This window comes from Triticum aestivum, chromosome 3B (genome assembly GCF_018294505.1).
Source record: "Triticum aestivum cultivar Chinese Spring chromosome 3B, IWGSC CS RefSeq v2.1, whole genome shotgun sequence".
NCBI lineage: Eukaryota > Viridiplantae > Streptophyta > Magnoliopsida > Poales > Poaceae > Triticum > Triticum aestivum.
In genome coordinates, this window is record NC_057801.1 from 466924251 (window position 1) to 466951346 (window position 27096).

Here is a 27096-nt window from a genome sequence, read left to right on the forward strand (position 1 = left end):
ACTCATTTGGATCTAATGGAGATATGGTAATTTTGAAGGATTGCAAGAAGGCTGTCATTTAAGTCTACAGGATTCTCAATTCTTTCGTATCCTATAGACTTGGCGGTTTATATATATTCATTTGAGAAGGGTTTTAGTGTTTACCTCAAAGTGCTCTTTCATCAGATTGACTAAGCCGGCTTCCATATCTCGACTGGTATGTAGGCGGCTTAGGTAGCCCAAATGAATCTCACGGGCGCTGAAGCTGGCATAGCTTTCCAAGTCCAATTACCATTTGCCTTTGTCAGCAGCTGAAAATTCTTCATTGGCACTGTGTTTTGATAAAACGGTGGGGTTGCCTGGCTCTGTAACCAGTCCCGGTGACCACAACATCTTCGGCCTGTTCTTCAGCAGGCTTGGTGGGACTTGGCGGTTTAGTACTGAGCGGATCAACATCCATTGGATCCATTGTGATGTTGTTGTTGGCGGACTCAGGGTTTGATGTAAATATTCAGACATTGTTTGCTTCTCTGGTTCAGGTGCCTTGGGGTCTTCAACTGGCTTATTTACCTTCAGTTTCTTGCTAGGCTTGGCTATACCACTGAAAATAAGACATATGAGGAGGTTAATATATCAATGTATAAAGTGTTGAAGCAAAGAAATCTAATGTGCTCACCCAGGATCGACTTTGAAGAGAGGAATCTGAGTTCCAGTTGAGTCGCCAGAGGAGGAGTAAGAGGTTCCCTGATAATTTGAGTCAGAAGGTTAAGCGGTTATCGGATAAGACCCGCCTTTGGAAAAGCTAAGCCGGAATTATGAGAAACCTCTACTCGGTGTTTGCAAGGGGTCGACGTATTGGGTAAGCCAGTATGCAGATCTCCTCCCCCGCTGTTCCGGGTTGTACGCCGAGCCTCATGCTGTTGTTTCTTCAAAATAAAGTTTGGATCCAAGTAAGCTAAAGGGTGAGAAAACCTTACTTTCCGGGTCATGTGCCAAACTTTCTGTCTTGGCAAAGGCTCTGAGTTGGAGGAAATAGTAGTTACCTCTACGGCATCTGCCTGGCTGGTCTCTGCATCATCCTGATAGCAATCAGTGTCAATAAGATGTATAAAAAAGAAGCAAAGCGAGTCAAGTTCTACCTCTGACTCATCATCATTCAAAGCAAATAGCTTTGACGTGTCTGTTTTCTTCTTGGGAGCCTTGTTCTTTGCCCTGACCTTCTTGGTCGGCTTATCTTGAAGTTTCTTGTTCCAAAAAGAGGAATTGGCGTGAGGGAAACAAGTGATAATAAGAAGAAGGCAATGTATGAATAATACATAAAGTAAAACAGCTTCAAGTACTTACAGCTGGAGCCGGGTTAAGGGTGCAAAATGGATTCAGCCCCATCTTGCTACAAGTTTCCAAATTCTCCCCAAGCAGCATTTTTGTCATTTTGTTGGTCCCACTATCTTCTAGATGTATGTTGCAGTGATGTTGTGGGTCTTTTACGTCACCAGTTTATTCACACATTACACCAGACTGATAACTCAAGGGCAAAATCCTCCAAGCGACCCAGCACCGGACTAAATCGACTCCTGTTAAGCCATTACCATCAAGGCTCTGATCTTTGAAAAAGTGGGCATATATTTAGCTCGTTCCTCGGTGTTGATTCAGTCCAGGAGTGGATGTCTTGAGCTAAGTTGGCTGTCACAGAAACTCGGCAGAGGATTCTCATTGGCTGGAGATGTATCTTGAAAATAAAACCGAGTTTGGTTCCAGTCTTTAGGGTGACTAGGAAGTGCAACTGAAGGGAAGGTGGCTTCTTTGCGCCTTTGAATGGAAATTCCCACAAATTCTAAACTAGGCCCATCCGTGAACTCAGTCTGGCGGTTCAAATAATAGTGCTCTTTGAAGAGATCAAAACTAGGCTCCTCTTGAAGGTACACTTCGCAAAAAACTTGGAAGTTGCAGATGTTGGAAACAGAGTTTGGGCTGATGTCTTGGGGTGAAGTTGGAAAAAGTACAGAACATCACGAAAGATTTTGAGCCGGGTGGAGAAGAGCCCCGGAGCATATGATCGGCAAAAACCACGACCTCGCCTTCCTTTGGCTCAGGTCTGATCTCTGTCCCCGGAGCTCCCCAGTGGATAACATCCTTTGCTGCTAAGACGCCCATTTGAACATATTCGTTCAGGGTTTGCTCTATAATGGTTGTAGTGGTCCAGTTGCATGAAGTCACGGTCTTAGTCATTTTTTCAATGAAAAGCCTCAAAATGAGATATTGGTGGGTCAAATTTATGAAGGTAAGCCGCCTTATAGTCAGAGGAAAGCAAGTTTATTAAAGCAAATTGGTTCAGGTACAAATATTACATGTTATGGAAGCAGAAATGGGCATGAGTAAGCCGGCAAGGAGAGACTGGGGGATACGGATATTGGATATATATCGGCGGCTTAAATGTTTTATCAAAGCGCCGGCTGGTGTTTTTTCGGGTCACAACATATCTATATTTGAGCCGCCCAAACAGCAAGTGGTCGGACAGATGGTTATAAGATCTGGAAAGTGAGTAAAATTTCACTAAGTGTTGGACAAACAGATTCCACAAGTGAGGAATTGTATTTATGGATCTACAGCAGTTCAAAAAAGGAGAATAATTGCTGACCGTAAATATGACAGTGGAAGAACACACGAGTGGATTTTGAATCTCGGGGAGATAGGATGCATCTATGATTGGAAACGGACGATAAAACTGCTACTGCATAAGCTTCGTATTACTTTTCAGATTGAAATAAGCGTTGGTAGAGAAACCACAATGAACTCCGATGAACACTTTCGAACGCTGATGAACTAGGGCACCCTAATGCAGGTTGAGGATAAGGAAAGAGGGGTACCTGTGGATGCTGACGAACAGCAGAAGAGTGCCGCGACCTCTGGACACGGTCAGGTTGATGCAGTGGCCTGGGTCGGAGTTGTTGAAGACGGTCAACGGCAGCGGCGGAGCTCGAGTCGTGGTGGCATCGCGAGGAAAGAGATGAAGAAGAAGAGGCAGGGGTAAAAGAGTGAAGAAGAGGGCCCCCTATCCCTATTTATAAGGGGATGATAAGATGGCATGCACGAGAATCGAGGAGGCAAAATGATTATGCTGGTAATGTGGGTGCCTCGATATTCGGTGGTCCATTAAGATAAAGATCTGTTGAGATGTTTGATTTTGGGAAAGTATATGCTGGTACAATCCCAGGGATCCTTGCTCAGAAGCAATCTGGTCTGCCGTAATTTGGAAATTGATATCAAAGGAGTCCGTTTTCCAACTTCCTTGATAGTCATCGAGTCTGTCAAATTGGATATTATTTTGGGAATGAATTGGTTAACCCAATATCAAGTATGCATCAGCTGTGCGACCAGAGAAGTCACCTTGACAAGTCAGGAAGGTCGAACTACAAAATTTTTTGCCCGCAGAAGCATACGCAAGAAAGAAATGGTTTTCACCGCTGTAGCTGAAGAATTGAGATTAATTCCTGTGGTCAGTGAATTTCCATATGTATTCCCTGAAGAATTGCCAGGAATGCCGCCAGACCGAGAGCTTGAGTTTGCAATTGATCTTGTGCCCGGGACCGCACCATTATACAAGAAGTATTATCGGATGCCTTCATCAGAATTAGTGGAATTAAAGAAATAGCTCAATGAGATGCTGTAGAAAGGTTATATCCGTCCAAGCTCTTCACCATGCGGATCACCCGCAATATTTGTGGACAAGAAAGATGGTAGTCTCTGGATGTGTGTGGGTTATCGTCAGCTGAATGATGTCACTATCAAGAACAAATATCCACTACCAAGGATCGATGATTTATTTGATCAACTCAGTGGGGCAAAAGTATTCACCAAGATTGATTTGAGGAACGGATACCACCAGCTCAAGATCAAGAAGGAAGATATTCCTAAGACTGCGTTCACTTTCTGTCACGAATATACCCCGCGGTATGACCCGGCCGGAAATATAACCCAGCCGGACTTGGCGGTTTACTTGAGACCTGGTTGACACTTGGCGATTCACTGGCGACCCACCCTGACCAGACGGTTTACGAGCAATCTGCCAGAACATTATGACTCACTGGTAACCTGGCGACGGGACAGACGGATGACAAGGCCCAAGGCCCAGAAGGCCGGTTTATGTTAATAGTGGGCCGGTTTAAGAGGAAAGGCGTGAAGAATATTTACCTTACGAGGAGTTAAGACCCGGACTTGTATCCGGTTTGTATTAGAAGGTAGACTAGTCCTAATCCTAATGACTCCACATGTAACCCGCCCCTTCAACTTATATAAGGAGGGGCAAGGCTCCCCAAAGAGGGACAGGAAAGAAGAAACAATCTCTAGGGCTAGACACAACTAGGAGAGCCGGTTTATGGCGACTCCCTCATGAGAATAATGAGACCTAGGCACAAACAGCATGTAGGGCTATTACCAGATGATGTTTCCCGGGGCTCGAAGTTGTCTAAATCCTTGTCTTGTGTGTTGATCCACCTCGCGTCTCTCATCCCGATCAACCCCTCTCAAGCTACCACATAGATGCATTGGCCTCATGACTAAGTCCTCACACTAGGACATCTGCCGTGACAATTCCATGAAAGTTGGCACCCACCGTGGGGCCTGTGCACGGTGGTGTTGAGTTCTTGGAGGGAGCCCTTCAGGGATCGAGAAGCTCGCGACATGCCGGATGAGGAAGAGCCGGTACAGAAAGATTTACGTCCTTGAAAAGCAGTCGGAACAGGATGAGGAAGAACCGAACGGATTACCGCATTCGTGATTACTCGCCCGCCCGTACGGCTTACGGCGCCTGCGGTTGACTCGCCCGTCCGCACCGGCTTACAACGCCGCGGCCAGTTCATCTATCTGATCTCACGGCCGACTCATTCGTGATTGGTTTTAGCGTCACCAAGGTGATCATCAACTCTTCGATGGATAATTTCCATCCTAACATATCAGGTGAAATCTATCTAAGTCTATTTCTGACACATATTGTTTTGTCAAAGAACAATTACGTTGGTTTGTATATTTTTATACCAGGACAATTATTCACCGCTGAAGTAGAGTTATATCACGGATATGGAGTGCATAGCATCGTCATTTTGCATTATTATTTATTCGTACTGCCATGCTCAACGAAAAGTGCTTACGCTGCCGCCTTGCGGTCTGGTCTACATCAACACACTAGGACGCACCTGTCTGCATTAGCTATTTATTGAGTATGAGCAAGTCACTGCTTGGGTAGCCCGGTTTTCTTTCAACAAATTGGAGGCAAATTATCATCAGCCGCCATCTGCGCTGGATGGCTTAATGGACATGCGCACAAGTCGCCGCCACTACAATTTCATCAACTTCAAACAGCCAGTTGGAAGGAACCATTGGCCGAGTTGCTGACACAGCTCATACGGGATCATTTATAACCCACCGCAGTCACCTCAACCTTTTTTGGATTCACATCGTGCTATCGACACCAATGATATACAACTTATGCCGGTTTATATCACGGTAAAATATGGAGAATCTCAAGCCAACTCCTCGAGTCGCCTTGAGACTCAGGGGCTACAATGATATGACTCAGTAAATGCTGCTGGTTTTCAGTGAATTCAAGAACCCCAGGACGTTGGAGGGAAAGATAAACCCGGTCCCGGAGGCTACTACCACATTGATGAAAATTTAAAGGCTGTCAGAAAATTTCCGGTTCAAAATGAAGAATGCCGGTTTAAAATCCGGTTCAAGGGAAATATGTTCTCCCACAGAGCTCTGAAGCTCTCAAATCCGGTTTAAGAATTTTCAGATCACAAAGAATTAATCTCTCGCAAGTTCGATTTTAAAGGTCGTCAGAAAATTTCCGTCTGAAAATGAAGATTCCGGTTTAAAATCCGATTCAAGGGAAAGATGTCTCCCATAAAACTTTGAAGCTCTCAATATCCGGTTTAACATCCGGTTCAAGAAGAAATATCTCTCACAAAGTTTGAGCTCCCAGAAAAATTAAAGGGACCAAAGAGAGTCTGTTGCAAAAGCACAACTCAGACATAGGTACCCCTTGAGCACAGCTCAAAATATTGCTTGGAGGCTTCTGCTTTATAAATCGGAGATTACCCATTGATCCGGCTATCAAGCCAATATTATCATAAGAGCACAGCTCTGGTTTCTTCGGTAATCTCGCTATCAAGCCAATATCATCATAAGGGGCCAAAGAGAGTCTGTTGCACAGCACAACTCAAACATAGGCACCCACTGAGCACAGCTAAAAATATTACCTGGGGGCTCTTTTGTTGCACAGCAACAAAGTGTTTTAACCCTTGTAATAGGCTATCAAGCCAGGCTTGGAAGCCAGGTGTATTCACCTAAAACCCCGGGTTAACCTGCCTTCATCAAGTAAGTCACTCCGCCCAGGTAATCCTAGTATGACCCGCCGAACGTTTGGCAAGTCAATCTTATACAGACCCTGAACTTGTCAAAGTTAAAACGACGATTGGTTAATGTGAGGTCCATCTTAAAAGGCTTTGTAAAATGGTTTAACTCAGTGTCCTGGAAGCCCATGAAAAGCCTCGATTTTAGGCATGGCGGCCCATAAAAGCCCTCGACTAGAAGTTTTCATATGCTTTTATTTGTCAAAGTTTTTTCTCCTTTGATAAGATTTTATGATAAACCGGTGTTTATTGATCTGGCTTGGCTTTCAACTATAAGTTGTTAGTACATGATCAGTTATAATCCGGTGTTTATTGACCCGGCCTGGTTTCGACTACAAGTCGCCAGTATTATATATGGATTATCCGATGTTTATTACAACCCGGTACAATTTTATTATAAACCGGCAAAATATGGGAGGAGTTATTACTACTCAAGATTTGGGTTATCACCCTTACTGCAAAATTTGGTAAACCAACGATGTGATTCAATGTCACAGGTTTGATATATTTCATATTTGATTATTCTTAAGTGCAGCCTTGGTTACAAACCCGGGTTATATGTTGGGCATTATGACCCGTCCGGCGGTAAACTGCCAGGACACTTTAAATTTGTTGTATGCAGAAATAGGTTGAGTAAAGCATAATTATAAATCACTGGCGTTTATTAACCCGTCCTGGCTTTTTGACTATAAGCCGCCAATATGAGATAAAATAGTATCCGGTGTTTATTAACCCGGCCTTTCTTTAAAACGATAAGTCGCCAGTATATGATGAGAAATTATCCGCTGTTTGTTAACCCGGCCTGGCTTTGGACTATAAGTCGCCAGTATATATTTGGATTGCGCCATTGGAATCATACACTCATAAATCATTGGATTATGTTATTCAAATCTTCAAATAGCCAACATGGCTGGATTTTATTATGGTTATCAATAACCAGTATTATGATTAAGGTTTTCAAAGTCGCTTTAGCGCAATGGCTATCATATTATCAATGGATATGGTTTATTCTACAATTGAAGGAATACTCCCGAGTCGTTGCAGGCTTACGACCCGCCACTTGGGGGCTACATTATTCAAGTTGAGATTACATCAAATATGCATGTCTCATGTCGCTGCAAGCATGCACCATGACACTTGGGGTCTAATGCAAAGTCATTTTTTGCTCACCTTATTGAAAGACCCGACTCATCACATTATAATGAGCCAGCCCTTGGGGGCTACCAATTGCTCCTGTCAAAATTCAAGGTACACAAGTTTTAATCCATTTTATTGAAAGATTCATTACTCAGTTGGTAAAGCACAAAGCTCTTAACCTTGTGGACGTGAGTTCAAGCCCCGTGATAAGAGTTACATCATATAATGTTATTTTCAATGAAGTATACATAAAGTCTCAGCTCAGTATTATCTTACTAAGCCGGCCCTTGGGGGCTACACGTTGATATTCAAGTCTTCATGATCATATCTATAAAGTCCCTGCTCCTTATTAAATAACGACCCAGCCCTTGGGGGCTACATTGGTTGAAAGTTTTTATGAGAATAAAGCAATTAGCAGTCCAAGGTTGCTGCAAGCATGACAACCCGCCACTTGGGGGGCTACATATGTGGAATACTAAGTTCTAACTAGTGATTGAGATGAACAACATGGATTTCTTCAAAGTGGTAATAGTTATATTGAAGCAAGTCTTAAGTCATCACTTTGCTCTACTCAAGACTTGGGGGCTACAGGTATTATGCATATAAAGGAGGAATGTCTTCAAATTATCAATTTTGAGCAAATCAGGAAGATCAATTACATGACCCGGTGTCAACAACAATTATGAACCGGCATCATCTGTTTTATAACCCGACAATTTTGGTAATGATAAACCGGCAAGTTTTACAAGCTGGCTGAAAGTCGGATGAGTATTTCAAGACCAATATTTCTTAAGCCGGTGCTTTGGAAACCGATTCAAGTGGATTATTTCTTACAACATTTCTCTACAAGAGACTAATGTCAGCAAATTGACTCTGAAGTTGGCTTATTGACCCGGATTTCTCAAAAGAAGTATCTAGATTTTTTGCATTCACAAAGTTTGAACGTATCTACTAAAGGAGATTTTCTATGAGTTCATGGGCATGTATCAAGAAGGAAATGACAAGGACATAAAGATGATCAGGTGCCGGTTTATAAGAATTTTTAGCCCGGAGTATAACTTGTCAAAGTTGTTTTTGTGTTTGTTTTACAGGATCAGTTTAACATGAATAAATCCAAATTAAACTGGGGGCTAATGTCAGGGATATACCCCGCGGTATGACCCGGCCGGAAATATAACCCGGCCGGACTTGGCGGTTTACTTGAGACCCAGTTGACACTTGGCGATTCACTGGCGACCCGCCCTGACCAGACGGTTTACGAGCAATCTGCCTGAACATTATGACTCACTGGTAACATGGCGACGGGACAGACGGATGACAAGGCCCAAGGCCCAGAAGGCCGGTTTATGTTTATAGTGGGCCGGTTTAAGAGGAAAGGCATGAAGAATATTTACCTTGCAAGGAGTTAAGACCCGGAATTGTAGCCGGTTTGTATTAGAAGGTAGACTAGTCCTAATCCTAATAGGACTCCACATGTAACCCGCCCCTTCAACTTATATAAGGAGGGGCACGGCTCCCCAAAGAGGGACATGAAAGAAGAAACAATCTCTAGGGCTAGACACAACTAGGAGAGTCGGTTTACGACGACTCCCTCATGAGCATAATGAGACCTAGCCACAAACAACATGTAGGGCTATTACCGGATGATGTTTCCCGGGGCTCGAAGCTGTCTAAATCCTTGTCTTGTGTATTGATCTGCCTCGCGTCTCTCATCCCGATCAACCCCTCTCAAGCTACCACATAGATGCATTAGCCTCACGACTAAGTCCTCACACTAGGACATCTGCCGTGACAATTCCACGACACTACCCAATACGGTCTTTATGAATATACAGTTATGTCACTCGGTCTCACCAATGCCCCTGCTTTCTTCATGCATATGATGAACAAGGTATTCATGGATTTCCTGGATAAATTTGTGGTGGTCTTCCCCGATGACATTTTAATATACTCAAAAGGTGAAGAAGAGCATAAGGAACATCTCAGAGCTGTCTTACGAAGACTCCGTGACCATCAGCTATACACAAAATTCAGTAAATGTGAGTTTTGGCTCAAGCAAGTTGGATTCCTAGGGCATGTTCTGTCAGCAGAAGGTATAGCCATGGATCCAAGTAAGGCAAAGGATGTACTTGATTGGACGGCACCCATGACAGTATCCCAAATCTGGAGTTTCCTTGGATTAGCTGGGTACTGCCACCATTTCATTGAAGGTTTCTCTAAGATTGCCAAGCTAATGACAGAGCTTCTCAAGAAAGATAAGAAATTCAAATGGATTGAAGACTGCGAGAAAAGTTTCAATGATTCGCAGACCAGGCTGACAACAACACATGTGTTGACTCTTCCGGACATCTACTGCAGCTTTGATGTGTACTGTGACGCCTCCAGGCGAGGTCTTGGATGTGTACTCATGCAAGATGGTAAGGTTGTAGCATACGCATCTCACCAGCTACGACCTCACAAAGGGAACTATCCTACTCATGATTTGGAGTTGGCCGCGGTTGTTCATGCTTTAAAAATTTAGAGACACCATCTCATTGGAAAAACGTGTCAGATATATACCAACCACAAAAGTCTCAAGTATATATTCACTCAGCCAGACATAAATCTCCGACAGCGAAGATGGCTCGAATTAGTCAAGGATTATGACCTTGGAATTAATTATCATCCGGGTAAGGCCAACGTGGTCGCCGACGCCCTCAGCCACAAGCCTGCCAGTCTGAATGCCATGATGGAGTCCTTGCCTCCCGAACTTCAGAAAGAAATAAATCAGCTCAATTTGATTATTGTGGATACTGGTCTTGCTAATATGATGGAGGTTACTCCTACTCTCAAGGATGAAATCCGCAAGGCCCAGGAAGATGACCCAGTTTTAGAAAAACATGTCAGGTGTATGTTAGAAGGACAGACCTAGGATTTCTCTAAGGATCAGCAAGGTACACTAAGGTTCCGAGGAAGGGTTTGTGTACCCGATCAAGCAGACTTAAGAAACAAGATCTTGACAGAAGCGCATGAGTCCTCGTATTCCATTCACCCCAGAGGTACCAAACTGTACGAAGACCTTCGGCAGATATTCTGGTGGGATGGGATGAAGAAGGACATCGCCTAATTTGTTGCTTGTTGCGATGTATGCAACAAAGTGAAGGTAGAACACCAGAAACCAGCCGGACTCCTCCAACCTCTGTCGTTCCGCAATGGAAGTGGGATGATGTCTCCATGGATTTCATCACAGGACTACCAAGGACTCCCTGAGGCAATGATGCATTATGGGTTGTGGTGCACACACTGACCAAGGTAGCCCATTTCATTCCCATCCAAACCACTTACCACGCCAATCAGCTCGCCCAATTGTATGTGTCCAGAATAGTCAGTTTGCATGGAGTGCCAAGAACTATCACTTCTGACAGTGGGTCTCTTTTTACCTCGGCTTTCTGGTCACGTCTCCATCAAGCTTTGGGGACCGCGCTAAAATACAGCACAGCCTATCATCCTCAGACAGACGGGCAAACTAAGCGAGTAAATCAAATACTTGAAGATATGCTTCGAGCATGTGCTCTGGCCCAAGGACCCAAATGGGAAGATTGTCTCCCATACGCCAAGTTTTCTTAAAACAATAGATTCTAGAGCAGCCTGAAAATGTCGCCCTATGAAGCTCTATATGGCCGTAAGTGCCGCACTCCGCTAAACTGGTCTCAAACCGGAGATAGACGCATTTTCGGGATTGATCTCATGATGGAAGCGGAAAAGCAAGTCAAGGAGATCTGAGATAGATTGCAGTTGGCTAAGTCCCGACAGAAGAATTATTATGATGCAAAGCACCATCAGATCAGTTTTGAACCTGGAGAACATGTATACCTCCAAGTCATTCCTATGAAGGGAGTCAAGAGATTTCAAACTCGTGGAAAAGTTGGCACCACGATATATTGGTCCATTCCCAATTATGTCCAGAGTGGGTACTGTTGCTTATCAGTTGGAATCAAGCTTTTAAATCTAGGCCGATACGACCGATATATAGGCCGATATATCACTTTTGGGGCTCTACCGATATAAACATAACATATCATTTGGTAAATATCATTTTCCAACATATCATCCGATCTAGACCAAAATATCGACTGATATGTCCGATATCTAGTCCGATATGTCCACCGATATAGAACAATACGTAGATGACAACAAATTTTTTTATTAGAAAGCAGTGAAATAACATTATGAATTTACAACTTCATTATATATTATCAAAGTCATGCACAATGTTTTGTACAAATGTATATATATCATATTGATTTTAGGGATTTTTATTTCTATGCCCTTGGTTCCTTAGCTCTACTCATTCATCCCCGCGCTCTTAACTTTTGCTCAATTTTCCCCACTCCCTTGCCAGAAACCCTCATAACTGGGCACAACGGATGTTGCCGTCAGGTCAAAGGCTTGACCGTTAACTCTGACTAGTGGGGCCACGCTGGACTGTGCCGCGTTGGGTGGTGTCGCTGTTCGACCGTTGGGCCGTCCCTTACATTAAACGTCTGCTTGCACCGCCAGGACAGAAGCCTACTATGCATGCACCCAGCAAACCCTGCCTGCATGCGTCGATCGAGCCTGCATGCGCCGATGCCACGATCCCACGATGCACCGACCGAGCCTCCATGCGCCAATGCGTCTGCCATGATGCACTAACCGAGCAGCTTTTTGCACGCCAGCCGCCACGGATGCAGCGATGGTCACTACCGCTGGTTCCTCTCTTCTAGCTAGGTGGCTACATATATGTGGCTTGTGTAAAAAAAGAGCCGCCCCCTTGCTTCGTTGTACTCATTCATCCCTACTAACAAAGCTTGGTTGCATGCACTAGGTGGTTACTAACAAGGGAGCCCTACTAACAAGCCGAGCTCTCTAATAAAATAATCAACAAATATGTAGTCCCAATATGTAGATAGGGCCAACAAGCCCATAGCATGATCACATAGCTCAAACTAGGAAGAACTTAATAATAGAATAGATAGAAAACTTAATAATAGAATTTAAGAAAAGGGCCAACAAGCCCAAAGCAACTCCAACATAGTTCAATTACAACTTAACATAACATAGACTAAAAAAAGATAGAGGGTTTAGAACCCTAGCCGCTGCCTTCTCCACCTCGCTCCTCCTCCGGGCGCCCTTTTCACTGCTCCTCCGAGGCGTTGTCGATGGGGTACGGAAGAGTGTGCATGCGTGTCGCAGTGGGGAAGATGTTGTTGTACTCCGTGAACCTGTTGTGGGTGGTGAAAGCGATGAACTCGGAGCCACACCAAAACACCCGGCCGAGGAGGTAGAAGGCGTCGAATGTGTTGGTGAAGTGGGCAAGGAGAGCAACCACCACCCGGTTTTGGATGACCTCCTCGACGCGGAACATCGTTGGAGATCCCCTCAGGAGGTGGTGGTAGCCGGACGTGAGGAAGAACTCGGTGAAGTTCCTTGCGGTCCTCAGCCTTGATATTGCCCACACACGTAGTGTGCGATCAACGTACACGCGGGTAGGGTAGAGCCTCTCCGGCACGCTGGGTGGGAAGCAGTAGGTTGGTCCGGTGTACTGCATGGCTGAGGGATGTGCAGAAGACGGAGAAGGGGTCGAAGAGCAAGAAGGGCAGATGGATGAGGGATGACAGAGGCAGAGGGTGACTTAAATAGTCGTAGTGCTACGTGTTATTTGGTTGTGGCAATAACGGGGTCAAATGTGAAGTTAGTAGCCCATTTTCAAACCCACCGCAGCATCGGGAGTGTACACGCGTGGGAAAAGGTGGTTTGAAAAGAAGAAGAAAAACAAGCTAATTGCACGCGTGGGAATCCGTGGTCAAACCCTATATTATATGAACAAAAAGAGACAATTTTTGAAGAGCTTGTGGCCATTTTGGATCATAAAAATAATTTGGCCCTTAAAATTTGGTCACTTTGCATAGAACAAAAATAACGATGCAAAAACAGAGCAAACGCTGCAAAAATACAGAGCCAGCACGTTCACAAAAAAACAGAGCAAACGATGCAAAAAATGACGCAATTCGACGGCCCAACCAGAGCTTGTATTCCTTTTGAGCCCAATAACAACTTTTTTTAACGGAGTCAGTGGTGGGCGAGCAGCCGAGCACAACAAATAGGATCGCCTCTCGCGGATGTCCCCACAATCCAACGATGCGGAGCAGTCCTTGTGATCCAACGGCGCGGAGCCTGCACACAGCCAGCCCACCTAGTTCCTTCTAGAAGGCCAGATCTGAGGGTTGTTGCTTGGCGCGAGGGTATGATCGGATGGCTGACGTTGGGAGCTAGGGTTAGGCGAAACCCCGTGGGGTTTAGAGGGGTTTTTAGCTGGTCAACGGGGTTTCGAAGGCTTTGACTGAGCATAACTAATTTAAAAAAATCGAAAAAAATATGAAACCTTCGTCGTTCGTCGTTTTATAAGACAAACTAACGAGGAAAAATACTAAACTTGGTCTATGGTCATTTTCATGAAAAAACCCTAGTTGGCAGGATCGAGGTCAAATGAGCACCATTAATTTAAAAAAATCAAAAATATAAAACCTGCTCACAATGTTGTCTTATGTGACATGTTACCAACCAAAAATCATAAACTTGCTCTATGGTCATTTTCATGAGAAAACCTTCACACATATGAGCTATCATGTACATGATTTCATAGAGTTCAAGGAGAGGAGGTGGTGTTACCTTCTGTTTTTGAAAAATTTAAAAAAAATCAAAAAAATCACTAAAGCTTTATTTTAAAGTGAATAAGAAGGATCTGAAGTTAGTTTTCCATTTTCATATTTCAAAATGTGTTTTTAATAGTTTTTATATTAAAGCATATGTTTTCAAAAGATAATGTAAAACTAAGAAGATTAATTCAAAAATAATAAACTTGGCCTATAGTTTTATATTAATGTTGTCTTATGTGACATGTTACCAACCAAAATCATAAACTTGTCCTATGGTCATTTTCATGAGGAAACCTTCACACATATGAGCTATCACCTACAAGATTTCATAGATATCTAAATTTCTTTGACCTCCTCTAAATCACCTCAAATTTTGCACACATGATATCCTACACAAACATAGATAGTTGATAATACATCTTCATTAAAATGTTGTTTTTTGCTCTGTTATTGGAATATTTGATAAAAGGGAACCCTTGATAAAATGATGGATTGCAGCATATTTGCAGCATATGTGTGATCATTGCAGCACCTGAACTTTCAAAACACTAAAACAAATCATAGCAGATAAATTTAAAAACACAAAAATACCCAACATAGATAGCCACATCCATATAAAATTCATCCAACCACCAAAAGGTAACCCACATCCTGTTCACAAACATAGTTTAGCAAACAACCTAAAGTACTTAAAACACATCATAACATCAGGGAAGGGGGGAGACAGGACTTTGGCTAGGGCAGCATGCTGCCCCATGATCTTGTAGTCCTCGCCGTGGATGGCCACATCTTCTGCATGACCTAGAAGGTGAACGAAGCGGTCGGAATTTGGCTTTGGATTCGTGGTGCAGTAGGGGTAGCGCCAAGTTTTGGTCTTGCTCTTGTAGTAGTAATCCACGCCCTTGATCCCGATCTTCTCCTCTTCCTTCTCTTTGAAGGAGACGAAGTTGCCACGGTCCACATCCACATCTTCCCCAGAAACATACTGCACACACCAATGAATTACATTAGTACATTATAGATTCATGGGAATACACCATGTCAAAAGAACTAAATGAACAATCTAAATTTCAAGTAGGCTTACCTCATACTATTCGTCGTCATCATATGCTGGATCATATGGGTCGTCGAAAGTATAGTCTATCTTCCTCCTCTTCCCCCTACCATCATCCTCCTGAATATACAATTACATCCATCACTAGTAAATACATAAGCCAATTGAAAATTTAGATATGCACAGATGACACATTGATCATAGGGCTAATATACTATGATCCTATTTGCATTTTCCATTGTCATGCACACACATTGAACAACAGGCCTAATATAACTACATATTGAAATTTAGATATGCACAATTGATCATAGGGCTAATATACTATGATCCTATTTGCATTTTCCATTGTCAGGCACACACATTGAACAACAGAGCTAATATAACTACATATTGTGGACATATTATGAACAACAGAGCTAATATAACTTGAAGGAAATAACTTGAGTAGCATTAAAAAACCCAATCTATGAGCACTAAAAACAAATCTAATAAGCATCATAGCATTAAAAACCCCAATCTATTCACAACATCTAGCATTTTTGCAACGAATTTATCCAAATCTAAAAACAAATCTAAAAACCCCAATCATTGCAGCACCTAAAATCATAGTTCGCAACATCTAGCTAGCATTTTTGCAACCAATTTATCCAACAAACCCTAGTCCAAAAACCCCCATCCCCCAACCCATACAAAAAACCCGGCCCATCCGTCAAACCAACTACTCTAACCATCTGAACTACTGTATGAATCACAATCAAACTAACTCCACAAGCTATGCAAGTGCAAATGGGTGCCCAGTTCAAATACCTGCTCCTCCACGACAGGCGGCGCAATGGAGGCATCGTGATGGACTGCGCCGCTCGACGTCTCACCTTCTGCAGCAATGAGGTGGAGCCCGCCACATCCGCTGCGGTTGTGAGTTTCCCCGCACCGATGTGGACGCCGCCGACATCCACGGTCACCGCGCCCTGACCCTGCAGCTCCACCACATCTGTGGTCGCTGCGCCGGCGTCGCTACGAGCGTCGGCCATCTTACAGATGGAGGCTATGAAGGTGAGGAAGAGGATGCGGTGGGGGAGAGCAAGACGGTGCGGTGGAGGCAGTGGAGGAGAGCGAGACGATGGCGTGCAGAGGAAGACGATGCGGCAGCAAGTGGATTTGGGGGAAAATGGTAGGGACGATGGAGATGGTTGCCCTCTTTATATGATGGGACGTTTCGGGCATGTCCTTGGACCCATGCTACCCCACGACCGTGGTCTTGCATGCGCCCACGTATACGTGGCCCCAGTCGTCAACTAACGGTCAAAGGCATTGACCCGACGGCAATGTCCGTTATAACCAGTTATGAGGGTTTCGGGCAAGGGAGTGGGGAAAAGTGAGAAAAAGTTAATAGAGTGGGGATGAATGAGTAGAGCTAAGGAACCAGGGGCACGGAAATAAAATTCCCTTCATTTTAATCATAGAGTAAGGATTTTGTGAGTCCTTCCTTATTAGTTTCTATATCAACAAGTTACTAAACTAGGAATCTAAAAGTGTTATGTTAAAGCATTGAGATCATACATTTTCTTTTACTAAAAGTAAATGTTTTGAAAAAGAATAACGAAAAAAACTAGACTTGGTTTCTCCGATTTATCTACATATCGTCGGATATATCACCCGATATCTGTCGGTGTACAAAAGTAGGGGCCCTTCTGTACCCCTTTACTTGTGCATGGGCAGTCGTAGCCATGTCTGCGGCCATGCTTGGTGGGGCAGAGGAAGGAAAGGTGTGAGACCACCACGGCAGCACCCAAGCCAAAGAAAAGGGGCAAGGTGGATCTCCCCCGGCAAGAGCCTTGCCGGGGCGGCCTACGTAGCCCCGGCAAGAGCCTTGCCGGGGCAACTTGCCCAACACCAACAAAGCTGCCACCCTTGAGCATGGGGGCTCCGACACCATCAACAACATCGGAACCAAGGCTCAGGAGGCGCCTGCATGGTGTCATGCAGATCTTTGTGAAGACCAAAGGCATGCAAGGCTAGATAAGAACTAGAAGACGAAGACCCCGGGCAAGATCCTTGCCGGGGACGCCCGCAAGACCCCCGGCAAGACCCTTGCCCGGGATGCCTATGAGACCCTGTAAAGACCCTTGCCGGGGACATCTGCAGGACCACAGCCAGGCCCACACCTACCAAGGCTTCGCTGCCCCATGACCGTTCCAACGCAGCGACCAGCTCACCAGCTAGACGAGCACCTGTGTGGCGGTGTGCGGCTTCTAGAACAATTAAGCAAGCACCTGCATGGTGGCATGCACATCTTCGTGAAGACTCTGCCACCGCACCGGCACAGCAGCCTGCCAGCCTGCATGGCGCTGCATGCCTCGTCGGCTTGGACGCGCATTGAAGCAAGACTAGGCGGCGACGGATGGGATGAGCCTTGTTACCGTCCCTGATAAAGCAAGAGGACACATAGGCGGCGCATTAAATGTGTTTGTCCTAGGATGTCAGGAGATAAACTCAAACACTGTAGTTACTTTCCACCTCTTGTATGCCACTGTGGTGACCCCTTTGACTATAAAAGGAGGCCCGAGGTGTACAAAGAAAGGATTCGGACTTTTTGGGCTAGGCATGCACCACAGCTAGTTCAAGAACTCAAGAACACCAAATATACACAAAAGCAGGAGTAGGGTATTACGCATCTTTGCGGCCCAAACCTGGGTAAAAATCCCCTCATGTTGATCTTCTAGACCTGCTCTTTGCACAACTCCACGCCCCACCAACCATAGAAGGGATCCTCGTGGTCCCATAGGTGTCGTTTTCCCTGACAATATCCGATATCTGATATGTCGAAGCCAAACCGATACAAACCCGATATCCGATATTTTGAAGCTTGGTTGGAATTGCCCCCGGAATTGTCAAAAGTGCACAATGTCATTGGTGCGTGTTGGCCCTAAACACACGGTTTAAAACCCCTTTCCGCGATGGCATTTGGAACCGTCGCCAAGTGAGTGTGGGCGATAGGGGGGTCCTTCCCACACGACCCAGAAGCCGTCGGGGATAGGGCCCCTACAGTACTCCTACTCGTTTCTGCTTGCATTGCCATCGCAGTTGGTATACTGTGGTGCTACGTTTACGATGTGCGGCCCATCACAAACGGTTCACTATTATAGAACCTGTATGATGCACGGCCCATCACAAACGGTTCACCCTTAAGAAGATTAGCTAATCATTGTACGAGTGTCGGACAGGATTACGAAATGTCAGACCATCGTAACATCGTCGTACACGACAACTATCGCACATGCTATTCTATGGTGCAACGTTTATGATGCATACTTCATCAGAAACAGTTCATGGTTGCGAATCATGTACGATAAGGCAACTAACACAAATGTTTAGCTTACCCGCACCATTTGTGATATTGTCTGACATGGCACACGCTTTGCAAACAGCAACTGTGTGCATGCTTGCACACGTTTTCTCTCTGTGAACCGTCTCGGATTATGGTGCATATCGCAAACATTTGTGTTTTACCAACTGTGTGTGTCGTAACAACCTGGAGAGCATAATTTGACCGTAATTTAATTGCTGCTTTTCCAAATTGTACCGGATTTGGATTTGAATTTGAATGTATGCTATAGCTTTATTCATATCCATTAGGTTCAAACAACCAATGCATTATTCGACTCATAGGGACATATGTTCAAGAATTACATAAGAACTAAATAAAGAATGATGATCCACAGTTGTATGCTTGTACTATTAAAGACGATAAAGAAAGAGGCGAAATATATTCTGGTTGCTGAACAAGGTGAAGCGGAATGCCCATATTGTACCCTCCTCCATGCAGAAGGCACACACGACTCTAGTCCAACCCCTTGTGATGGCCGACCGCCCATCCTTCACGTTCTTCATGAAAACATCTAGATAATCATCGTGTTCTAGTAGAAATACTTTAACCTTTGCATGCCCACCAATCATGTAGTTTAAGAGGTAATCTTGAGTAAACTGCTTTGGCAACCACTGCAAAGGGATAAGATTTTAGACATTGTCATCTAACACAACTCATTATGGGCAGTAAAAAGAAGGCTGCAGAGTTCTTACTTACCATCTTGCAGTTCGTTGTTGTCTTGGATAAATTGTAAACAAATAGTTTAATTGCCATCTTTGGACCCATTTTACTAACAATCTTTATCAGCTTCCTCACTTGATGCTGGTTCATCGATATCTCATTGCCAGATACGCGGAAAGGGTCGAAACGCGGATCTTTACCAATGACATATGTACCTAAAAGCACCAAGTTAATATTAGAAGCTAAAAAGCAATTGCGCAATGATGTAGTACAACACTCTTTTATAATATGTCTATATACATCCGTATGTGGTAGTCCATTTGAAATCTCTAAAAGGACCAATATTTAGGAACGGAGGGAGTATCTTATAACATCCAATATACTCACATACTAGATGAATTAATATCTTATATTATTGTCCGGAAGGAGTTTAGTTCATTCTTACAAATTATTTGTTGTTGTATCCACGGGTTATAGCTAGTTTGAGCTAGTTCGGGCTCAAATAACCCTAAAGTATATCTAAACATGAGGGCTAGTTTGAGCTAGTTGCATCTATAACCCACCCCAAAAAACTAGTATCCAACCCAAGAGGTGCTAATTGGAGCTAGTTCTCCTAGTGCATTTATTGTCAATCTAACCCTGCCATCCAAACAACTCTTTGGATGGGTTAGTTCAGGGTTAGTAATGAGCAAGAAACTAACTCTAACCTCTAGCTAAGTTGAGTATCCAAACAGGGCTGTGTTGTTGCTGTTGCTGCTGCTGCTCTTCTACGTATATCTAGACATCATTAGAACATTAATGTAACACTCTTCCTTTTGTGGAACGTTGCAGAAAATAAAAAAATTCTATGCTTCACCAAGATCAATCTATGGAGTTCATCTAGCAATGATAGAGAGGAGTGCATCTAAATACCCTTGTAGATCGTGAGCGGAAGCGTTCAAGAGAACGGGGTTGAGGGAGTCGTACTCGTCGTGATCCAAATCACCGATGATCCTAGTGCTGAACGGACAGCACCTCCGCGTTCAGCACACGTATGGTTGGGAAGACGTCTCCTCCTTCTTGATCCAGCAAGGGGGAAGGAGAGGTTGATGAAGATCCAGCAGCACGACGGCGTGGTGGTGGAAGCAGCAGCGATCTCGGCAGGGCTTCGCCAAGCTTCAGCGAGAGGGAGAGGTGGTGCCTGGAGAGAGGGAGGCGCCAAGAGCATGGGTGCGGCTGCCCTCCCTCCCCCCTCTTTATATAGGCCCCCTAGGGGGAGGGCGCCGGCCCTAGGAGATCCAATCTCCAAGGGGGCGGCGGCCAGGGAAACTTGCTCCCCAAGCTAGGTGGAGGCGCCCCCACCCCTAGGGTTTCCAACCCTAGGCACAGGGGGGCAAGGGGGGTGCACCAGCCCACCAGGGGCTGTTTCCCCTCCCACTTCAGCCCATGGGGCCCTCCGGGATAGGTGGCCCCACCCGGTGGACCACCGGGACCCTTCCGGTGGTCCCGGTACAATACCGGTGACCCCCGAAACTTTCCCGATGGCCGAAACCTGGCTTCCTATATATAATTCTTCACCTCCAGACCATTCCGGAACTCCTCGTGACGTCCGGGATCTCATTCGGGACTCCGAACAACTTTCGGGTTACTGCATACTAATATCTCTACAACCCTAGTGTCACCGAACCTTAAGTGTGTAGACCCTACGAGTTCGGGAGACATGCAGACATGACCGATACCCATGTTGGATCCCACATGCTCCTCGATGATCTCATCGGATGAACCACGATGTCGAGGAATCAATCAATCATGTATACAATTCCCTTTGTCAATCGGTACGTTACTCGCTCGAGATTCGATCGTCGGTATCCCAATACCTCGTTTAATCTCGTTACCAGCAAGTCACTTTACTCGTACCGTAATGCATGATCTCGTGACTAGACACTTGATCACATTGAGCTCATTATGATGATCCATTACTGAGTGAGCCCAGAGATACCTCTCCGTCGTACGGAGTGACAAATCCCAGTCTCGATTCGTGCCAACACAACATACACTTTTGGAGATACCCATAGTGCACCTTTATAGTCACCCAGTTATGTTGTGACGTTTGGCACACCCAAAGCACTCCTACGGTATCCGGGAGTTGCACAATCTCATGGTCTAAGGAAATGATACTTGACATTTGGAAAAGCTCTAGCAAAACGAACTACACAATCTTTGAGCTATGCTTAGGATTGGGTCTTGTCCATCACATCATTCTCCTAATGATGTGATCCCGTTATCAATGACATCCAATGTCCATAGTCAGGAAACCATGACTATATGTTGATCAACGAGCTAGTCAACTAGAGGCTCACTAGGGACATGTTGTGGTCTATGTATTTACACGTGTATTACGATTTCCGGATAACACAATTATAGCATGAATAACAGACAATTATCATGAACAAAGAAATATAATAATAACCATTTTATTATTGCCTCTAGGGCATATTTCCAACAGTCTCCCACTTGCACTAGAGTCAATAATCTAGTTACATTGTGATGAATCGAACACCCATAGAGTTCTGGTGTTGATCATGTTTTGCTCTAGGGAGAGGTTTAGTCAACGGATCTGCTACATTCATGTCCGTATGTACTTTACAAATATCTATGTCTCCATCTTGAACATTTTCACGAATGGAGTTGAAGCGACGCTTGATGTGCCTGGTCTTCTTGTGAAACCTGGGCTCTTTGGCAAGTGCAATAGCTCCAGTGTTGTCACAGAAGAGTGTGATCGACCCCGACGCATTGGGTATGACTCCTAGGTCGGTGATGAACTCCTTCACCCAGATTGCTTCATGTGTTGCCTCCGAGGCTGCCATGTACTCTGCTTCACATGTAGATTCCGCCATGACGCTTTGCTTGCAACTGCACCAGCTTACTGCCCCACAATTCAAAATATACATGTATCCGGTTTGTGACTTAGAGTCATCCAGATCTGTGTCGAAGCTAGCGTCGATGTAACCCTTTACGACGAGCTCTTCGTCACATCCAAAAACAAGAAACATATCCTTAGTCCTTTTCAGGTACTTCAGGATATTCTTGACCGCTGTCCAGTGTTCCTTGCCGGGATTACTTTGGTACTTTACTACCAAACTTACGGCAAGGCTTACATCAGGTCTGTTACACAACATGGCATACATAATAGACCCTATGGCTGAGGCATAGGGGATGACACTCATCTCTTCTATATCATCTGTCGTGGTCGGGCATTGAGCCGAGCTCAATTTCACACCTTGCAATACAAGCAAGAACCCTTTCTTGGACTGATCCATATAGAACTTCTTCAATATATTATCAAGGTATGTGTGTCGGTGTCAAAACCGGTGGATCTCGGGTAGGGGGTCCCGAACTGTGCATCTAGGCGGATGGTAACAGGAGACAAGGGACACAATGTTTTTACCCAGGTTCGGGCCATCTCGATGGAGGTAAAACCCTACTCCTGCTTGATTAATATTGATGATATGGGTAGTACAAGAGTAGATCTACCACGAGATCGGAGTGGCTAAACCCTAGAAGCTAGCCTATGGTATGATTGTTGTTCGTCCTATGGACTAAGACTCTCCGGTTTATATAGACACCGGATAGGGCTATGGTTACACAGAGTTGGTTACAATGGGAGGAGATCTTCATATCGTATCGCCAAGCTTGCCTTCCACGCCAAGGAAAGTCCCATCCAGACACGGGACGGAGTCTTCAGTCTTGTATCTTCATAGTCCAGGAGTCCGGCCAAAGGTCTTAGTCCGGCCAGCCGGACACCCCCTAATCCAGGACTCCCTCAGTAGCCCCCGAACCAGGCTTCAATGACGTCGAGTCCGGCGCGCAAGTTGACTTCGGCATTGCAAGGTGGGTTCTCCTTCAAATTCCCTGTATCCGTCGAATAGTGTCCGGCTTCTAGTGCGTGCTGTCCTCCTCGGCTTCTGTGCCCCATAATGACCATCTCCCACGCGTCAAACGAATGCGAAAAGCCAGGGGATTTTCTTTTCACTTATCCCCCTGGTTGCATTAGTGAGCCGCCCATAAAAGAGACGGGGATTTAGATCCAATTCGCACCATCTTCCCTCCGCGAGTCTTTATCAGAGCGCCTCTGACAGAGATCCATTCCATCATGGCCAGTCGGTGCCGCTCCTCCTCTTGCCCCTCCAGCCCTCGGCCCGGATATTGGGGGTGGTGCTCCGTCCCGCATAACGAGTTAGTAGTGCTTCGGTCCAAGGGGCTTCTTCCCCCAGCATATATGGTCCCAGTTCGAGCCGGGATTACCGCCTATAGCGGCGAGAGCAGGCGGAGGGCGTCCCCAATCCCTCTCAAGGAGAGTGGGTATGCTTAGTCCCTTATTTGATGAGAGGACTAGGATTTCCGATTCATCCGTTTCTTTGAGGGTTGCTGGAGTTCTACGGCCTCCAGCTACATAACCTCACGCCCGCCTCCCTTTTGCACATCGCGGGCTTTGTGGCCCTCTGCCAGGTGTTCTTGGATGTGGAGGCCCATTTCATGTTGTGGAAGAGGTTGTTTTGTCTGGTGCGCCGTTCTCAGGAGGGGTCTATTTATCAGGTGGGCGGAGCCGAACTATGGTGCATCGCCGGGACCGGATATCTATCCGGTACCCCAAAGAGGGAGTCCAAAGACTGGCCCTCGGAGTGGATTTATATAGATGACGTCCCCCTGCCGGACCCTGTACGGATCGGCCTCCCCGAGTTCAATAATGCCCCATTGAAGAAGCGCCTGAGTTGGCACCCGCAGAACCCTCAGAGGGAAGCTGACAGGGACGTCCTGTACCTGATGAGCCAGATAAGGTTGTTGGATCACTCCGGACTGACCATGATCAAGGTCATGGCCATATGCATTATGCGAGGGGTGCAGCCGCTTCAATACAGAGGCCACCCCATGTGGGATTTCAACAGGGAGGATGACGCTACCCGGTGCGGTCGCAAGGGGCCAGATTCGGCCGCCACTTTAACGAGAATCTTATCCGCTTTGTACAAGGGGGAAGAGGAAGAATTCCTCCATGTCAACCCGGAAGGCGGATTCTCCATGTACAATCCACCTAGTTGGGTGAGCGGACACTGTCACTTGTCTATCCGCTTTTGAAATTCCCGTGGTTGAGTACTTAGTCTAGTAATGTTTAAACGCAGGAGCTGCGCCAGGCGGTGAAGGAAATAAATAGCCCTGCTCCACAACCCGAGGACCCAGAACGGTCCCTCAATCTGGACTCCCAAGAAGATCCGGACTTATGCGTGGAGTTGATTGATGGAGTATTTCATCAATTGAGCAAGGATAACTCCTCGGTGGCCATCACGGCCGACTATCCCGGACTACTTCCAGCCTCCAAGGTAACTAAGGCCAAAGTCCCCGTATTCTCATGCTTTATCTTGCATGCCGTAAACTAATAGCGTTTCGCAGGGTAAATCCTTGAGGCGGAAGGCCGAGCCCCCGGTGAGCAGCCAGCAAGGGCCGCCGAAACCAGGCGGGCCAAAAAGAAGTGCGGACCAGATCGAGATTCCGGCGCAACGGTATGGCGTGCGAATTTGACGCCTAGGGTTTATGCCCTTGAGTCTTACTAATGCTCATGATTTTCTTAGAAAGAAGAGAGCCCGCCGGACTATGTCCGCCGGCCAAGGTTCGAGGCCGGATCCGGAAGCGGAGGCGGACATGGGATGCGCCTCGGGCGCTCCTCCGACAGAGGACGCCGACGGGCTATCTACCACCAATTCAGAGGTGGAGAGCGCCCTGAACCACAGGCGTCGCCGGACTGTTCTTCGTGACGCGTGTTTTTCCCCAAAGGCGTTGGACGCCTTTAATACAGGAGATGCGTATCTCCGTGCTGCTCAAAATGGTCTAGCCAGAGCCACGGAGCAGTATGTGAAAGACATACAGGTGAGTAGAATTGAAGGTTATATATGTCAGTAGCCCCCGAGACTTGAAACAGTGAAGATAAATGTTTGAAGGATCATGTGCTATGCAGTGTCTTACAAAGAAGAATACGCAATTGTCCTAGGAGCTCGAAGAGTGCAAGGCTCAGCTCGAGGCCGCATTGGCCACTTCAGAAAATGTCACGGGGATGCCCGCAGGTAATATATGCTTTGAAAGATACTTCCGTTTTGAAATGCGGCAGGTGTGCAACCCTGACGATAATAATGCAGATGAGGCCGGAGTAAATCCGGACAAGAAACAACTCCTATGCCAACTAAAGGCTGGCGAGAGCGTGCTGACGAGGGTGAGGCAAGAGAAGAACAAGCTTCAAGACGCCAATACCCAGCTGGGCGAGGAACTGAAAGATGTTCGCATTCAGCTGTCTTCTGCCGTGAAGGAGAATCGGCGACTTCGACGTGACATTTTTAGTAAGTGCTTGAACGAATCTTCGAAAAAAGAATTCGGCGAGGAAGTTTATTAACAGAGCTATGTCTGTAGGTCTGCTGACGGGTCGTCCTACGGAGGAAATGCCTGGTTCAACGGGAGACCTTCTTCCCCAGTTGTTGCAACTACACGAACGAGTTCGGCAGGCAATGCAAAGCGTCATCCAAGCTATGTGGCCATCCCTATCCGTGCCCGAAGGCCTTGAGGAGCTTACAAAGAAGCTGGAGGGAGTGCGGCAGCGCTTCCGGTTGTGGAAGATATTGGCTTGCCGTCAAGGTGCCAGGGAGGCCTGGGCCATGGTGAGGACTCGGTACACGAAGGCTGACCCAAACCACATGGCCGAGGTCGGCCCTATAGGTCCAGACGGAAAGGAGATCCCAGTCAGCTTAGCATATGGCTAGGTGGAGCTGGCTGCAAAGTATTCCCAACAGGACTGTAAATTAGAGCGCATGTTGGATGGTATTGAAGAACAATATGCCGAGTCGGATTGACTCTGTAAAATGTCATTAAAAAATGCCTTCTAGCCGGATTGTAGATCATTTGTCATTGCGGAACTTTTCACTTCGACCTCTGGAACCTATAGTCCGGAGTGTTTCCGAATACCCTCTCGATTATGTAGGAATCGGGGCATGCATGGAGACAAGGCGTAGGGGTCATAAGTGCTTTAGCAGACAAGTGCCCAACTAGTTATGTTATATTACATGGTTAGTAAGAAACATCTTCCAGGGAGAATAGTTCCGTTAGGGGTTCCTTTCCCTGGGAGGCATGCCCTAAAGTGCATGTCCGAACTGACAGAAAGAGCAGAAAAGCATCTGGGGGCGATTGAGTAAATACGAAAGATCATCTTTTAGTTCACCGACGGAATATTCCCTTAAGAACGCTAGCTTTCGGCTTCACCCAGTCTGAGGTACACATCCAGCTGATCCGGCACTAACAATCACAGAGGTGCTCCCTTTACCACCTAGTCGAATGAACGGGAACGTAGGGGTAAGCACAGGAGCCAGGCAACCCAGCTTGGCCAAAACTTAAGTCATATCAATGCATATAATGGTGTATAAAAGGTTCATGCGAAAGCATCACACATGTTTTGGGCATGAGGCCCGTTTTATATAAACTTCTTGGTAAAGAAGCCCCCAGGTATTGTGAGCGCAGGTAGCGCGTCGGGTATGTGCAAACAATGCATAGGCAAGCCCCTAAGGGCTTGTGAGAAAAAAAAAGGGGTAGGGAGAAGGAACAAAATCCCGGACTGCCAATAAAAAGTAAAAATAAAAAATAAAACAAAAGGGACGAAGGAAGGAAACGAACACGGAGTCCGGCGCTAGGCGTAGAATCTTCGTAGGCGTGCTACATTCCATGGGTTCGGCTCGAGTCGGTTATCCGATGCGTTTCGTAGACGGTACGCTCCGCCGG